Below are 17,516 nucleotides of genomic sequence, written 5' to 3' on the forward strand. Positions count from 1 at the left end.
TGTTCGGTGGAGAGTCCGAGTAGATGGTAGTTCTAATCACTACAAGATCAGAAAGCCTTTCATCAGCAAAGATAACTTGATGAGCGGTTAGACTTTGCCTCAAGTACTATCTAATGCCGCCAAGATTTTGGAAAAATTTTGATTTGAAGTGATGAGTGGAAATTTAATTAAAAATATACGAAAAGCAGAGGAAAGATTTTGAGAAAGGTTTGCGGAAATATTTTAGCTTGGTACACTGTAGCTACAGTGGTCTATCGAATCTGGTAATGGTCGAAGGCAAAATGACCGAAGAGTCCTAAGCACAGGCGCTAAGTACAAATTAAGAGCCCATAATGCAAAAAATGTGTCTACTCGATGACTTTATAGACCAGCAGGATAATTACTCCAAACTTGTTGCAAACTTTCGAAAGAATCTTTCCAACAAAACTGAATAGAGCTCCTACTATGGTCTGGCCTAAACTTTGACTTAAATCCTATTGAACATTTATGGCATTTTGGAATGATAAGCTCGACCAGTCTTCTTGTCGTTCTAATAAACAAGAAATGTATAGATTGAAGAACTCCTGGAAAAACATACCACAATCGCTTCTTCAAACTTTGTAGACAGGATTTCAACGTCTTTCGGCAGCAATTAACGCTAAAGGTGGCTACACTAAATATTAAAGCTCTACTCAGAAGGCAACCCTATAATATATCGGGGTATACTACTGCAAGCAAAAAATACAAGTAATATAATTTTAAAATTCTTACTTCAAAATCTATCCCCCTCAAAGTAGTCCACCTTGGATCCAAAATACTTGTGCCAACGTTTTTTCCGAACCTTCCAAAAATCGTTAAAGTCAATTTCGCGAATAGCTTTCCATGCGCTTAGCGATTCACGGTTTCCACGATTTAGTTGATTGTTGAATAACCAGAAGTTACACGCAACAAAATCCGGTAAATACGGTAATTGTGGCACGCTATTGGCTGTATGCGACGTCGCATTCTCGTGGTGAAGAAATAAAGACTTGTCGGCCCATAATTCCGGCCTCGTTTTACGAATACGAGCAAACGACACATAAATACTCAAATAGTCTTCGTTGTTGACAGCTTGGCCTGTCGAAAGTAATGCACCACACCTTGATAATCGGCGAAAACTGTCAACATAACTTTGATTTTTGACTTGCTTTGAATTGGATTTTGCGGCTTCGGTTAATCTCTGCCACGATATTCGGCCGATTGATCGTCTGTTTCTGGGTTGTAAGCATAAATACAAGAATCGTCGCAAGTAATATCGTGACGCTGTTTTCGAAAAAATTAAGTGATTTTGGAACCTATCGTGTTTTCACTTTTCTTAGGCCCAAATGATATTTTAAAATGGTTTTCACTGATCCTTCCGATATTGCCAGTAAGATCTCTGAGAGTTAATCGTCGATCAGCAACTATTCCTTTATTTTATTGACGTGTTGATCATCAGGCCGTCCTGGACGTCGGTTGGATACTGCACCTGCCATACAAATTGATTGAGCAAAATCAAGTTCTTGTATGGAGACTTTCTTTACTTCTCAGGGGTATTATAGCTGCGATGCAATCGAAGTTAACGTTTTTTTTTTGTCTTCATTTTTAATTCAATTTCAATTAAAAAATTCTAAAGCCATTCTTTTTGGCAACTTATTATTTTCATTTTTAATTTGTTCGAAATTACAATATTTTGTTGTTCAGATACCACGGTAAAGCAAACTTCCGGTAACTAAAAGCAGTTCTTAATGAAGTACGGTTATGAACATTTCTTTGCGTTATATAAATACTTCCGTATATATTTATATAAATACATAAATCATATGACTACTACTACTGACTACTACTGAAAATGAGAATAAACAAAAAAGTTTTGTTGAAATATTTGTAGAGAGCTTTTATTTAAAATAATTTTTGCAGCTCTTTTCTACAAAACCAAACAACTAATAAAATTCCAACATACGAGCATTTTAGAATTTCACAAAAATATATGAAACTGAAGTTCTACTGGCTCCGAAGATGATTATACCACACCCACCCGTTACAGTACGCCCATGTTCACCCACAAACCACATTAATTCAAGCCCTGCACAACAGAGTCTACATATACTTAGAGAAGAGCTCCCGGCTAGCGAAGCCGCCGGGTGGACATAGACGAAACGGTTGTTGAGTGCAAGAAATGTAATGAGCTGCGCAGTGGGTGGCAAATTAAGCAGAAAAGGTGGCACGACTGGATGGCTGAGTGAACGAAAAACACAAGATATAATATATGTATGTACATACACATGTATATATGTATATATATTCACATATTTTATAAATGCTGGTATCGCGCTACCCGTATTAAATTACTATTAGGGTTTGCGCTGACTCGAGTGTCATGTGGTACGTGCACAAGTGTCGCCGCACAGGTGAGTGTGTCATGTTGCAAGAAGTTGAGTACTAAATACTTATTATATACACTTTTTCCGGTTGCTTTTGTCAGCTCTGTGTTAATTTCTTGTTTTCCTTATTTGCTTTTCTCCGTGTGGCTTTCACGTGTGCTTTTTGTTGTTGCTTTCGCCACTGGCACTAATCCATGCTCTCTGCCTTCATTTGCTGCAACTGACCGACTGTTTTTGTGGCCCTTTGCTTGTTGAGCTGCTGCCGCGTTGAAGCATATTCCGACGGGCACACAAGCACACCCACTCGTCTTTTTCTGTGCTGTGTGTGTGTGTATGTGTGTGTGAACTTCTTAAACTTTCAGAAAGAAGTATATACAATGCTTCCGCTATCTTTCGTAATGTCTGCTTGCTGTGTTTCGCTGCCTTAATTCGTTTTCTTGCATTTTTCATTTCCATTTCCTTTTTCTTGTTTTTCATAGGCTTTACAGTTCTTTCGCCTACTTACACTTTTTGTCTTGCTTATTTGTAGGTATGTATATATGTATGTGATTAACAAAGGGCCGGTCGCCGCTTTGTCACTTGAATGTGTGAAGGAGGCGGCTGCTTTTATTTCAACTCTGAGATTAATGTTACTTATACGACATGTTGCACCACTACATACTTTACACAACTGTGCGGGCATACTGATACTTATACAACCCCGTTTGCTCATATGAATAATTAAAATGAAGTGTTGTCCCAGCCTTCCCACATTCTTACCAATATATACATATACTAGAACGTACTTAGTTTTCCTCATCTAAAGTATTATTAATTTCTGTGTTTTCTTTCAACCTATTTATTGATGTTGCGATTCATCTACGGTAGAGCTAAGTGAGTTGGCAGTGTTCTATGAAAAGTGGTCATGACTGATAACAGAAACTATGAATATGCTGGAAACTAAATTTGGATCGCTTTACTGCCGTCTCTTTGGGGATATGAAATATGATATAAAAATAGCATGAGGTTGCAGAATTTTAGCAGATACTTAGTGTTAGCGCGCAACAACCCTAATTTTATAAAATGTTTAAACTTAAAGAATGTACATTAAAATGCAACCATGTCCCGCTATTTTCCTGTGCTAGCTCACCTAGAGCTTACCCTTTTGCGTTGGCTCATTCTCTCTTGATTCGCTGGTGAAGCACAATTATTTTAGTAATATAATTATATTAAATACGAATCGGCTTAAAATTACTTTTTTACTTTGCCACCCGCCAACACTTAGAATAAACAGTTGTAAATAAAATAGTTATTATTAAAATTCTATATATTCAACTAAGGGATTGGGTGGGTTTCAGGAGTACAAAAAAAAAAAAAAAGGTATTTTTACGATTTTTTTTTTTTTAATAAAAGCATCATTGAAAAATATAATATGTTATATCAAAGGTATATATTCGAACAATATCTCCTGAAATTTCGATACAAAAATGTTAAAAATTCCGCCGATCATATAAAATTAAAACACTAAGCATATTCTGTTACAGGGCCGGATTTAAATTTTTGCGGCCGTTGGGCACTGGAAAAAATGCCGCCCCGTCACTGAAATTTCCCTCAAAATTATTTAGATTTGATGTTATGTTTTCAAAAAATTAAAATATTTAACGTATTGCAAATAATTTATTATACATATGATACTTCAGCATAATATAAAAAATATAGTTTCTTTTTCTTAAAACTACAAATTTTTCACTGCGATTGACTAATAATTGTACTACAATAATTTTTTTCACAGGTAAACATGCCTGACTTTTTGAAATGCAAAATTGGTAGATTAAATCTTCACAATCTAAACGTTGAAATACTATACATCTGATTCGATGCATAGAATAGCTAAGCTATTGAGTCTATTTGCACTCATTGCAGAACGTAAGTAGTTTTTAACCCTTTTCAAATAAGAAAACGATCGTTCTGCGCAACAGTTTGTTACAGCTAAAGTTAAAATATAATATTCCATATGCAATTTCAACGTTCGGAAACTCTGTATAAAGGTCGTTTGCACGCAAAAGTTTCAGAATATCGGAAGGTGAATTTTGTTCCATCTTATTTTCAGTGCAATAAGCATGGAAGTGCACAAATTCGTCCACCAATGAGGACTAAAGCTCTGAAGAATAAACATTTTGTAAACGTTTAGCTCGGTTACGAATCCGTTTATTATCCAAATTGCCAAATTGAATAATAACTGAGAAATTTTCATGAATCTTTTCATATGCAACACATCTTTTTCGCAATTCAGAACCTGGGTTGCCAAGAATGACATTAAAAGTGTTGACTTTAAAGCAGTCTCGACCTGACAATTGTACATCTCCATCCCGTGATTCATCAGCATGTAATTTTCTCTTTCTTTTTCTTGAAACTTTAATCTCTGAAATATTTAAGATAGTTTTTTATAGAATTCGAATTCATTTCTAGTATCAGCAACAACTTTGATGAGACCACGATAATCGTCGATCACGTCAGCAATGCTAAAATCACTTTCTGCAATCTTTGACTAACAGAATTGAGTCGTGAGAGTAAAAAATGCCAAAGTATCTTCATAATTACTGTTTCAAGTCGCTCCAATTGAATTCGTAAACCTTTAGCTTCTTGTCTTGTAATTGCATTTTCTACCATATTTTCTTCAATAATAATCAAAGTCTCGATTATTTCGTCGAAATGTTGATTAAGTATATGAACAGCTTCATAACGAGCTGACCATCAGGTTGCAGATAAAGATTGTAACGCAATTCTTTTTCCAGTATGAAATTGTAAAACTTCCCAGCGGTGCGTAAATGCAGTAAATAAGTTGTATAAAGTTTGTACAGTATTAGAGAAAGAAGCAGCTTCTGGCGCGCATTCTACTGCTTGAACTCCAGCTAAATTCATAGAATGAGCAGCACAAGGAGCATCTTCTGCAAGATCATTAATTTTATTAATTCTTGGCTGTAAACCTGAATAAATTCCTGATACATTGTTAGCGTTATCATATGAGTGACTTCGACAGCCGGTGAGATCAAGATCAAAAAACTCGAAAATCGATAATACATCAACTAACAAATCTTCACCTTCAGTTCATTCAAAATTCTGGAACATCAGAAAACGTTCAACAGGCATTCCATCTTTTTGCACGTATCTGATAACAAACGAATGTTGGTCGCCATGAGATATATCCGGTGTGGAATCTACAATAATCGGATATTTCGCTGATTTGATTTCTTTAACTGTGATAGAAGATACTTTTTCTGATAAAAGCTGTATAAATTCTTCGTAGACAGTTTTTGATAAGTAGCTCGTACTGCCAGGTCCTTTATTGCCAAATTTTGGAATATGCGGTGAAAAGAAACAAGAAATTCAATCAACATTAAAAAATTTCCATTATTTGGTGACCTAATCTTTTCATCACTTCCTCGGAATGGAAATCCTCGAGAAGCTAAGGCTTTAGTAGCAGCGACTACTCTTCTTTCAACGTTTCTCCAGTAGGAGATTTCTGTCTCTGTTTGAATGACTAAGTCATGGTCTATTCTATTCTTAGTATCCGATCTTTACTTAAGGATTAACATACATTTTTTATGATGTTTGGAGTTCTCATGCTCACTAACATGAACGCCTGCATGCTTCCAGTCATTAAGTCCGTTTTTGCCATTAAATGAACAGTCTCCGTCAAAAAGAAGACAAGCTGCACAGAATACAGACCCATTTTTAACAGAGTAAGTGAGCCATGGGTGTGGAACGGATATTCTATGGCAACGAAGAGTCGTGAATCTTCTCTATAAATATACGTTCGCTGCTATTACCTTTATAAAATAATTTACATGTTTCATTTTTGCCAGCTGTCAACTGACAGCTCACTTTTTTTCTACATTTCGAATTTTGCCGCCCTAAAAAATATGCCGCCCTGGGCACCGGCCCCGACTGCCCCTAGTGTAAATCCACCACTGTTCTGTTGGTACATATCTAAATCTCGTTTTTGAACGTAGGAAATAAAAAAAATATTTAAATTGTCCTTCTTTTCTCGGACTTTGAACAAAAAATCTCATTTTTGGTAAAATTTTCGTCATTTTTTGGTCATAATTGCATAATTTTTGCATAAAATTGAATTTTTGCTTAGCATAGCCCAATTTATCTGACGTCAGTCAAATATGGGCAATATTCGAAAACTTGTTGCTTTTTTGAAGTTAAATTCATATTGACATAATTAAACATACCGTCGATCCTATTAGCAAAAACTGAAACAATTAATATTTACAAATTGTTACCTAGTTCCTCAATTTCTGAGATATCGACTTGCAATTATACACAGGTCCTTCTTGTACCAAGCAGATGCTCATTTTTTGCATTTACTTTATCAGAAAAGAAACTGACCGAGCAAATTCAAGTCCTTGTATGGAATATATTTTTATTAAATTACCCAGGAATCGCTAAAATCTTTGAACACATTTATCAAATCAGACAACTCTGGCATATGCCATCGCTACTATATAAACTGACCGCTCAATATTAAAATAAAAATCTTTTTATACACAATTAAACTACAATAAATGCTTTCTGAGAAGTTAGTACTCTTCTACTCTCGCTTCATATTCAATATCTACATCATTCGCCGTAGAGAGGAACATGTAAAGAGAGGATGAATAAAAACCTTTCAAGCAAGGATATTCCGTTATATCTATGGTATCACTGTGGATATGTGTGGCTTAATCTGGTCCTGATGGAACGCAAATCCTCTCCCTAGCCCTTAAGAAAGCTCCCATTAGATTCTTTTCTAGCACGCCCACAAGACACATTACGAAATCTATCTGACCATCAATCCTGTCTTCGTTGTCGTTGGCGCCGTCTCAATGTTCAAAGATTCCAAACCGCTTATTGTTGAATATTTAGCTTTTAAGTAATAGACAAAAGTGCTTATAATGCGATCGGAGTCGATGATCTTCCGTCCAGAGCGTGGTGTAACTTTGACATTAGAATTACCGGAATGGAATCAACGAAACCGAAAATACGCATGGTTGGATGATGCAGTACCCTCTGTTTCCGTTTTCGCTTTTATCGATGATGACCATCTTTCACACGTGCCCAAACAGTCTGAGAAGGGTTTTAGTATGAAATCTTCTGTTTCCAACACCATATAGCGTAACCCGATCGCACTTACAAAGGTGAGGTTCCCCATTTTTTTCTAAGAAAACACACATAAACTTCAAATTTAGTAGGGAAAGTTTATTAGTCGTTGTAACAAAATTAAAACTAAATCAATTGTGTTCTTTATTTGGATACCTACACAAAAAATCGAAACATCAAATCTATAAGCACTGTTGCCACAGCCCAAACTCTAAAGAATTTAATATTGTTGGCTCGGTGACACGACCCATACAAATGACTAAGCATTTACTAGCAGTTGCTCTTATTTTTTGTTTTTCTTCTACTTCTTCTCCTTCTTCCTTTTCTTCTTCTTTTGGATCCTTACATAACGCTTGTTTCCACGTTAATTTCATTTCATATCTGCATCTAACTGCTACGTATTTAGACCCGAGAAACATATTTTCTTTCTTTTTCATTTCGTTATTTTTTTTTTTTTTTTTTTGTTGTGTTGTCTATATTTTTCATCGCATATTAAAAATTCGCCGCAGGCATTGTCAATGCAGTACCCACTCAGGAGGTAACGGAAGACAACAAGTTGAGGCAAGCGGGTTGTCGAGCTTTTACCCTGAATTTTAGTGGAGTTTGCATAGCCGGGGTTAACGGCCTGCTACAGACGTGACACAGACCTGCAGTGCTGACACGGAAGCACAAGGGGTAAGCAAGTCTTTTTACTTAAAGCGTCCAAGAGTTGTGAGGATGCAGTGCTCCCTTTGATGCACGCCGCTGTCCTACACTTGACACTTGGCTAGTAAGTTCAACTACTTTGTCGGCCAGCTGCGACTTTTGTAAAGTTTTCTTGCTTTTCTAGAATTTTATTCCTTTTGCACTCATATTTCGCACTGTGAATAAAATATAGAAATACGACTAAAGCAGTATGAGAGATGGCAAAATGCGGCAGTAAAGAAACGCGGAAGAGCAGTCTATATACAGTAGTGGTGGCAAGTACATTGACAAGGCGACAACACAAAAGTGTTATTGGGCGTCCTTAGACTTGGACTTAAATTGCTTTGTCGAGGTAGCGACAGTCGTTTATAAATTTTTAAATTCCAGCCAGTCACTACACACACTGCCCAGTCCTTCTGTGTTTCACCGCCGCTCGCAATATCAACAGTCTGCAAAAACATGCCACAATTGCACACAACAGTTGGATGATGTGATCACAGACATTTGCTGCTCGAACTTATACAAACACCTAGCAGGCTAAAACAACAGACCAGTACGACCAAGTGGTATCCAAATTGAAGGAGGGAAAATTGTCCTTCTACATTATTCATTCTTTTATTTCACTTACGTTTTTCTCGGCAAACACATACACAAAGCAACTGACCCGACCCAACACAATTCAAGGTGGCAGCGAAGACAAACAATGGCCGAAAGGCATAAACAACCGGCAGGCTGACCGAGCTGCTAGAGGACGTCCCAACAACGCAGACAACGAAGAGGCAGACAGTGAAAACGCTGTTGCTACATCGGGCTGCCGTCGTCGACGGCGTATGTGAGTTATTGGTGAAATTGGTCCTTGCGACCCACTGCTATGTACCGCTGGCATTTCACAAAAAAAAAAAGAACCACCACTTCAACTTGTAGTTCAATACATATGGAATTCTTTAAGCACAAGCACATATAAACATATTTATAGACTCTGCAGTGTGTGTTTTTACTGTACTATTGATGTCACGTCTATCCGCCTTGACAAGGTTTCGATTTTCTTCTCCACATACTTTAAATAGTTTTCTTATTTGCCAAAGTAGACAAACTTTTGCAGAATCTTTTCACCCTGTCCGTTTTTTACCGTTTCATCGATTGTTTCTTGTGACTTTTTCCTTTTGCTTGCGGTGATTTTTTCCATAAAACTTTTCCAAACTGAAATTGATTCAGCCGAAAAATTATTAATTGATTACTTTGGTTTATTTTTGCGATTCGTCTTAGAAACTTTGTTTTGGGTTTGTCGAAATTGAGAGCAACGACGATGAAAGTAATTAGTTAAATACTTAAATATGTGTATATACATATATACCAGGCTGCCTGTCGCAGAGCCCTAGGGAAGTTGATTCCATATTTAAACCTGCTGAGGTTGAAACCCCTCCTTAGCAACTTGACACGCCGTTTCAATTGTATTTGTTGTCAATTTCTTTCTCTCCCTTGCATAGTGGCTCCTTTATGGTATGGAGACCTACCCCAGCGAAGACTTCAGGTTCTACTATGTGCGTGGATCAGCCAGTTCGTTCCCGGGTATACCTTCGTGATCGGGCACCCAAATGAGAGGCACTTGTTTACGCTTCGCTAGACTATTCAGCCACACTCTGCACTTCTCCACCAGTAGCGATTTGATATAATAGGAGGAGATTGCTTTAAGTGCCGCTTGTCTATCGTTAAGTATGCGTTGATAATCTTTATGCTCCGACTTGTGGCATAGTCTTCTGCCTGAAAAATGTTCGGTATGGAGAGTTTGGTGAGTGGTCCTGTGACTCCTGCACCGATTCCCTCCGACGTTTTTGAGCCGTCGATGTGTCACTTGATTTTACTATTTCTAAAACGTAGTTCGAGAATGGCATCATGCGATTCAGCCTTGCTGCTAAGGGTAACTTTGAACTTCTTCTTGAAGTTAACCCTTTTGGTAATGCTGTTCCTTGAGAGAGAAGAGCCCATTATACCATTTAATTCTTTCATGCGCTGGGACGATATTACCTTATCTCTCCCACACCCTTTTGCTGTAATTTGTGGTGGTGAGCTCAAGCATTACTTCAAGTGCCGCCGTCTCAACCTGTAAATACATGCGAGTTCTTGCAGCTCCAATATTTAAAGTCCTACCGAAGTCTACGAAGTTTTGAGGCCCAGGCCACCCTGTGGCCAGCCTCTTGTGGTACCGAGACGAATCCTTGTATCTCCTACGGCGGTTTCAACTATTCTGGTGTGCAGTAGGGCCTCTATCCATCTGAGCACAGGTACTGCAACATTCCTTTTCTCCAGTCTACTCTCTTGTTAGACGTGTTGTCAAAAGCCCCTTCGATATCTAGGAAGGGCCTAGAGACTTGAACTTCTCGAATGAAGCCATAGCCCACTTGATTGTGTTCGCATTAAACAATGGCCTTGCGACTACCCAATACAACCGTGGTTCCCGCATTGTTTACGGGAAGTGCGCCCGCAGAAGCCTTCCGCGCTGGTCGTATGCATCCCGTCGCATCTTTTAATCGCTAATGCTTTGTCAGTCCAGCTTCTGTCCAGAACCTTGTGCAGCATAGCTGCTCCTGGTGTAGAGGTGACTTTTTCGCAGAACTAGCTAAAGCTTGCGTGTTTGAGGAACTAATCTCCTTGTTATATGAAGATAGGTTCAGTTTATATTCTCCCAGATCGCGGTACCTTTCGCTTTATGAAATAGCCTTCGTATCTTTTCCTAAGATGTGAGAGCCACTTATAGGACCTCCAGTCCTGCTTTGACCGATTCATCATTGGATTGATTTCGCTGCTACTAAAGCCATCTATTAAAACAAAAAAAATGGTTTTCATTTTGCATGAGATTGTATGTAACTGTTTTCGATTCGCGTTTGAGAGAAGTATCGGGTGATTTTTTTGAGGTTAGGATTTTCATGCATTAGTATTTGACAGATCACGTGGGATATCAGACATGGTGTCAAAGAGAAAGATGCTCAGTATGCTTTGACATTTCATCATGAATAGACTTACTAACGAGCAACGCTTGCAAATCATTGAATTTTATTACCAAAATCAGTGTTCGGTTCGAAATGTGTTTCGCGCTTTACGTCCGATTTATGGTCTACATAATCGACCAAGTGAGCAAACAATTAATGCGATTGTGACCAAGTTTCGCACTCAGTTTACTTTATTGGACATTAAACCAACCACACGAATGCGTACAGTGCGTACAGAAGAGAATATTGCGTCTGTTTCTGAGAGTGTGGCTGAAGACCGTGAAATGTCGATTCGTCGCCGTTCGCAGCAATTGGGTTTGTGTTATTCGACCACATGGAAGATTTTACGCAAAGATCTTGGTGTAAAACCGTATAAAATACAGCTCGTGCAAGAACTGAAGCCGAACGATCTGCCACAACGTCGAATTTTCAGTGAATGGGCCCTAGAAAAGTTGGCAGAAAATCCGCTTTTTTATCGACAAATTTTGTTCAGCGATGAGGCTCATTTCTGGTTGAATGGCTACGTAAATAAGCAAAATTGCCGCATTTGGGGTGAAGAGCAACCAGAAGCCGTTCAAGAACTGCCCATGCATCCCGAAAAATGCACTGTTTGGTGTGGTTTATACGCTGGTGGAATCATTGGACCGTATTTTTTCAAAGATGCCGTTGGACGCAACGTTACGGTGAATGGCGATCGCTATCGTTCGATGCTAACAAACTTTTTGTTGCCAAAAATGGAAGAACTGAACTTGGTTGACATGTGGTTTCAACAAGATGGCGCTACATGCCACACAGCTCGCGATTCTATGGCCATTTTGAGGGAAAACTTCGGAGAACAATTCATCTCAAGAAATGGACCCGTAAGTTGGCCACCAAGATCATGCGATTTAACGCCTTTAGACTATTTTTTGTGGGGCTACGTCAAGTCTAAAGTCTACAGAAATAAGCCAGCAACTATTCCAGCTTTGGAAGACAACATTTCCGAAGAAATTCGGGCTATTCCGGCCGAAATGCTCGAAAAAGTTGCCCAAAATTGGACTTTCCGAATGGACCACCTAAGACGCAGCCGCGGTCAACATTTAAATGAAATTATCTTCAAAAAGTAAATGTCATGAACCAATCTAACGTTTCAAATAAAGAACCGATGAGATTTTGCAAATTTTATGCGTTTTTTTTTTTAAAAAAGTTATCAAGCTCTTAAAAAATCACCCGATACTAGAGATAGCGAGCACAGAAATCGCGAATCAATGACGTTTACAGTTGAATTAGACATTACCGTACAAGATATTTCCTTTGTACCCTCATGTGTTAGATTTTCTCTTATTTTTTTCACTTCCACTATCATCAATGGGTTTTGACAACTTTTTTCTGCACTTGCTTCGCAGACACCATGCGCTCATCTTAGCAAAAATCACCTCGGATACATACACCTATACTCACTCACTCTTGTTCTTGTAAAACTACACACATCCACATGCATTCTCTCAATTGTGTTTACACTTATGCCACTTTACGATTGCATGAAGCTGTAAGTAGTTTTCCATGTCACATGTTTTTCTTGCATAGTTCACATTACAACGGGATACTTTAATAAGCTCGCACATATACTCGTATAGATAGAGAGGCATGTAAGCGTTCGATGATGTGGAAAACTGAAAACCCATGTCATAGTCAATGACAAAAATGAAGCGGAAGCGCAAGCGTCGACAAACGAGCAGAATCAATACAGGCGGAAATGAAAAATCTAACGTTTAGGCAGGTGTGAGTACGTACGTTTGATACTTATGTGTGGACTGTCTTTTTCATAGCACCTGTTTGGTTCATGCTATACATTTAACGGTAGTAAAGAAGGAAATTAAAATTCAGTGAAGAGATTCATTGACGTTCGCATCTAAAATTAATCACAAGAGTCTAAAGCCTGGACATTCTTTTGTAGTTTTCTAGTTTCCTGGGGCACTAGTTAGATGAATATCACAAGTCGGAGAATCATTATAATAGGATCGAGAACTCAAGCTCTATGTTAATAATACCGAAAGTTTTACAAGTTTGCCATCTTGTGACTACTTGTAGCCTAATACATCTCATTTTGTTCCAAATATTCTTTCCTCAATGCGTTAAGTTTGTCTGGATTCTTGGTGTGAGGAAAAGGGAAACTTTTCTTTATCTCTTATTACGATGTAGATCGTCCAGTTTGTATGAACAATTTGTTTGAATATTGCAAGGTTGCCTTGGGCAATAAACTGCCCCAAAAGAAAACGCTAAAATAAAGAAATATGTCCACACCAGTACATGATTTTGATTAACCAGTCTGTATGGCAGCTATATGATGTAGTCGATAACTCCGATCGATAACTTGTATAGGGTTTTAAGTGTTACAAACTTCATGAGAAATTCTTCACACGATAGTAGGAATTATTTTAATTTTATTGACCTGCAGTTCAAATATCCAGTTCTGTTTTGTCCAGTTTTATAACAGTGTTTTTCCTTTGCGCTACCAGATGTAGTACAGTTACTAGAGCCTTGAGGGGTAGTCATCCTTTAGGTTGTCTCCGCTTGACGCGAATTTCAACTTACTCTGTGGCTCTCAATACCTCTTCCAGTGTATTATACCGTGGGAACCCGACTTACTTACAGGGTAGTCTTGCCAATGCGGGATAGGTGCTCAAGAGATGCTCCATTGTTTCCCTGGTGCCCTGCTCTAGATATATCCTGCAATCTTCTCCGGGCGTGTGTCACCAACAGACAGTGACCAGTTGGTGTTCCCACTATGTTCCTATAGTCTCTTCTATCGAATGCGAACAGGAATGAGTGTTCTTCCGATCTACCATTTTTCTCATTACTTTTGCAGTTTTGCAACCAGGTAGCTCGTTCCATCGGGTGTGAATTATTTTTAACATGCTTCACTCATGATCGTCGTAAAGACAATGCCTAGGTTTTCCATTGATGATCACGTTTTCGGATGTTATTCGTACACCATTCTTTGCAATCTCGTTCACTATTTCATTGCTCTCGATGTCCTTCTGACCTTTCATCCAGTAAAAGTGACTTGCTTCTGGCAACACTTTCCACTGCCGCCCTGCTCTCCAAAACACTTCTTGCCGATAAGCAATATTTAATTTCTGCTGAGAAGTCTACATATGAAAATATTGACTTTGGAATTGCCTGCGGGTGCATTAGAGGCCAGCTCCGCGGCTGTCGTAATAGCAAATACCCCAGTTTGAAACATACTGCAGTGGTCCGGCAACTTAAAAGTTGCTTTATGCTTAACTATGGACAGTATATCCATGCACCAACTCCATCCTCCATTTTCGAGCCATTCGTCTAAATGTTTAGAGAATTGAGCCTAGCTGAGATATCTTTATGCCAGCCAACTTTTTCTATGTTTACTTTGAACTTTCTTTCTCAGTGGAAAAGTGTGATCATTGGTTCCTGCCAAACCGCCACTACCTACCGAGCTATGCCGGAAGGTTCCTTGTGAAAATTCTCCTGCAGCCAGTAGTAGCCCCGCCGATTTGCTGCACAGTTTTCAGCGAGGATGTCCATAAGTGGCAGGTTTAGTATCAGTTCAAGAGCCGCCGTTGGAGTTGATCTTAAAGTGCCCGTTATATAAGTTACAGATGATAGCCAAAAAAAAAAAAAAAAAAAAAAAAAAAAAAAAAAAAAAAAAAAAAAAAAAAAAAAAAAAAAAAAGTGTCCTTCACGAAATGTGATAGAAACATACTTTCTACACTGTATTAGTTTTAAATATTTAGTCTTTTTATATTAAAAAAAACCTTTTTTTTTCTTATCAATCTTATCCCTGAGAAATTCCGCCACGTCCTTCCCATCATCATTTCCCGACCTTATATCACCCAAAATATTATTATATTTCTTTTCTTTGATTTTCATCTGACTACGAATTTCTTTGGTTTTTATCGCTTTCAAATGGTTCTACACTAAATTTATAAATATATAACAAAGATTTTAGAAGATTACATATGTATGTATGTTTATATTAAAATTTATGAAATATTACCAAGTATTCACAAAGTAGAAAAACTAAATGGCAAATTGCATTTACTATTTATGCACTTTGTTGTTGAGCGCTATTGCCACAGCTGGCTACAGACAAATATTCATATAAAATACATACATACATACTTGCACATATTGGTGCATTGCTTCCATCTTGGATAATCTGTAGTCTCTCACTACCGTTTGGACCACGTGTGTGGCATTGGTCACCAATACAAAAGTACATGGACTCAAAACGAAAAAAAAAAACATGAAGCGGCCACCGCTAGCGTGTAAGCTTTTGTGCGGGCTGCTGCTGCTAATATCGCATAAACATAAAGTTTTAGCACCGCAATATCTCGTCGCAAGGTGGAGTCGGCGCCTTAATCTCTTGCAGCGTCAGCAATTTTTAAACTACCGCATGTGCGGCTGTTTGTTCATACACACATGCGTAGGTATACTGCGTCAGCCAGACATTTGTGCGCTCATAAAGAACGAGCAATTAATTCGCGAAGAAATAAAACCAACTTTTATCAAAAAATAAACAAACAAAAAAATTCCGAGATATTTTTTTCGAGTTCGGAGGCAATTGATTATTGTATAGCCACTCAGAAATTAAAATTTGATTTTTGCATCCTTCTTTTTTTTCGCCATATGTAGAATCGGAGTCATGAATAAAAATGTGTGAGATTACGCTAATCAGGTAACAACGTTCGGACTGAGTAGGCAAATGAATACTAAAGTACTCTCTCGAAGAACAAAGACCAAATTATACAAGACACTCATCATCGCCATCCTGATGTATGGTGCAGATGCATGGGGGATCCGGGGGAAGTAGAGGGACAGAAAGGCTAGGTATGGAGTAGAATAAGTGGAAAAGTAGAGTAGAGTAGAGTTGTTAAACAAATTGGCATCTCATATGTTGCAAGGTTGCGCTAAGGTCTTCTCTAGCTCATTCCTATTTGTTTATCGTTTCTTACTTCTGCAAATAATTTGCTTCAGTATAAGGCATTTCACTAACCCTTCGGCTTCGAGTATGCTGTATTATGTTGGCGAAAAAAAAATATCTATTTTATTTCAAGTTACAAATTTTTTAACTTTTTTATAGCAGCTATAAGGTACAGTTGTCCGATATTTCCCATACCGACAAAGGAGAGACTTCTTTGGTATAAAAAATATGTGAAAAGTTTCAGCTTCAGAAAAAGTTCAGATTCGGTTATAGCCGCATTTAAAACAACGCTCCAGTCATTCGTCCCTTTTGGCGACGATTAGAGATTCCAAGTGTAGTTAGGTCCTCCACCACCTAGTCTTTCCAAAGGAGTGGAGATCTTCGTCTTCCTCTGCCAGCGAGTGGAGTGTTTAAAGCTGGAGTGTTTTCATTGATTCGGACGACATGACCTTGTAGCTGTCTCCTAATTTTCTATGTTAATATTGTCGTATATCCAGTACAGATCATCGTTTCATCGAATGCGATATTCGCCATTGAAAATACGGAAAGGACCATACCGCGGATTATTTTCTCCACTTGTAGAATGAAAAAGTGGCACGAAACTGAGTTGCCTTGTTTGAAACCGCGCTTGGTATAGGACGGCTCGGAGGGGTCCCTTCCGATCCTGACGGAACTTTTAATATAGGAGGATTGAGTTATGTGCAGAAGTTCACGCAAGTGAGGCAATCTGATCTCATTCACTTGATAGTGGCCAAAAACGATGATTTTCATATGGCTCTAGCAGCTTACTTCTAGTCTTAGACGAAGAATCCTCTGGGTATGCAAAGAATATCCGTTTGAAGGCGAGGCGAAACATCCCCTACACAGGGTTGTGCGCTGGGTTTGGGACCCACCACGTAAAAAACACCAACGTAAAAAGTTACATATACTTTTTTCATTAAATGTCAACTAACCAAGTACTTAAAATATGTTCTGACAAAAAATGACATTTGCTATTATGAAATATTGTTAACCGAGCTAGTTCACACAGCAAGAATCGATCCCTCCATGCCTTGGTAAATCTTTCTCAGTCAAATATTTGTTTGTTTGAAAATGTTGTGGTTTTGCTGTCTGTTTAGTCAAATATATGAACATTTTTCTTCTTTTATTTCCACAATTACACAGTTAAAAAAGAATTAGACAGACACGGCCAGAAAGAGCTTGAAAAAGGCGAGAATGTTAATGTTTTGGACAGCAGTGTTTATAAAAAAGTTTGTGAGAAAACCAAAAATTTTAGAACTAAAAGTCGCAGGTGTGCAAATGACAGCTGCAGTAAACATGCTGTCAATTTGCACGCGTTTATTGCGCAATAAAATATATATGTATTTTTACATACAAGTATCAGCAGAGAGTAAG

The sequence above is a fragment of the Bactrocera latifrons genome, unplaced genomic scaffold, assembly GCF_001853355.1.
Source record: "Bactrocera latifrons isolate USDA-ARS-PBARC rearing strain unplaced genomic scaffold, ASM185335v1 scaffold_5, whole genome shotgun sequence".
NCBI classification, from domain to species: Eukaryota; Metazoa; Arthropoda; class Insecta; order Diptera; family Tephritidae; genus Bactrocera; species Bactrocera latifrons.